This window comes from Cupressus sempervirens, chromosome 11, assembly GCF_028749045.1.
Source record: "Cupressus sempervirens isolate cs-2001-9-10 chromosome 11, ASM2874904v1, whole genome shotgun sequence".
Taxonomy (NCBI): domain Eukaryota; kingdom Viridiplantae; phylum Streptophyta; class Pinopsida; order Cupressales; family Cupressaceae; genus Cupressus; species Cupressus sempervirens.
Window position 1 is genome coordinate 226,177,775 of NC_143128.1, and position 1,584 is coordinate 226,179,358.

Sequence of the window (1,584 nt, forward strand, 5' to 3'; positions counted from 1 at the left end):
TAAGAACCTTTCAGATGATATGTTCTTGTGATCTGATGAACTTGGGTTTTATATGTCTTTTGGACATGTGTTTATGTCTGAACATTTTGTTATGTCTAGATTTTAATATGATTACTTTGGTCTTAATGATATTTTTGTTATGACATAGAGTAAGGAATGAGGTTATTTACTTTAAATAATCTAAGAAATCCTAAATTGTTTGTTAACCTAGTATATAATATTTTGAATTAATTCAAGGGTAAACTACCCTAAAGTCAATATCATGTATTTTGTTTAAGTATTGTTATTAACATTTTGGTTTGAATTCTTAAAAAACCCTAATGGGCTTTGCATGCGATATTATTTGTTTTGACCATGCCAAATGGCAGTGATCGTGGCTAAAGTAATGCCAATTCTGTGCTAAGTTACGGATAATTTAATGAAAGCTTTTATGAAGCTCATGGTGGCATTGAATTTGGTCAGCCATTCTGTGTAGTTGGAGTTTTTGTGGAAGCAATGCCGAATTCAGGGCTATTGTTACTTGGGGAAAACATTACACTTGTGATGAGTAATTGGAGCTTCGGCATGTTTGGGGCTTTCAGTTGGAACAAAATTCTGTCTTATGTAGTTATGATGGGAAGTTTTTTTTTTCATCAAAGTTTGTTCGTTATTTTGGGTTTCTGGTTTTCATTGGTGTATCTCTGCTGTTGTAGCAAGATCAGTGCTGGCTTTGTGGGCTTTGAGCTAGGAGCTTCATCGTAGAGCATTGTTGTCTTCAGATTTGAGTAGGGGGCCTTTCTTAACCCTATCCTTCTCGATTTCATGTTATTCTATTTGTAAAGAGAAAAATTTTTATGTTTAAGGTTTGGAGGTTATGGTGCAGATTGGTATCATCACCCAAGCGTGGGTGTATGCAGGGCTCAGCAGTTAAATGCGAAACTCTGTGTACATCCAGACTTGAGTGGTGATATGGGTTTGTGGTTTGTTACGGATTCTGTTTAATCAATGTGAATGTTCAAACGTATTACGACCAGAGGATATTTTAAAAGGAATACGGGTTTGTAGTTTTAAATCTCTATGAGTGTTATCGGTATTTTGTCATGCAAATAGCAGACATTGCAAGACACAGTTGCAATGAGGATTAAAATTCGAGTTTGTGGTTTGAGTTTTGTTTGAGTCAGTATCAAATTTGATGGTTAAAACATAGAAGATTTAAAAGAACAATATACAAGATTTAGTAGATTGAAATGTCTAAACAAAACTTTGAAGACTAATATATATTGATGAACAAGAACGTAGGCAATATATCAAACAGTTGTCGTGTATCCTAAGAGAAACATTTTATTCTGGCTTCAGTTTGGTTTTTGATTGGTTATTGAAGGATAAATTGGTTAGAGGGAAATCGTTTCAATTGATTAAAAGGGATTAGTTTATATATAGAATCGATTTTGTTAAAAATTTGTTATTCGATTAGGATTTTTAGTAAGCATATTGGTGTTAAATAGATGTGGAAACATTTAGAAAATATGTGTATGCTGGAATCAGATGGTTTATCATTTAAATTGAAATTTTAATATGATTTTAGAACCTAAAAGTATTAGAAGT

General features: G+C 32.7%; 1 long non-coding RNA gene across 1 annotated transcript; it reads left to right on the forward strand.

Annotated features, from left to right (window-relative positions):
* Positions 1-272: 272 nt before the first annotated feature.
* LOC149528980 (uncharacterized) lies at positions 273-1,304 on the forward strand. The gene is made up of 2 exons (XR_016358572.1): positions 273-764; positions 863-1,304. It is a non-coding gene; the product is annotated as an uncharacterized LOC149528980 (long non-coding RNA).
* Positions 1,305-1,584: the final 280 nt, after the last annotated feature.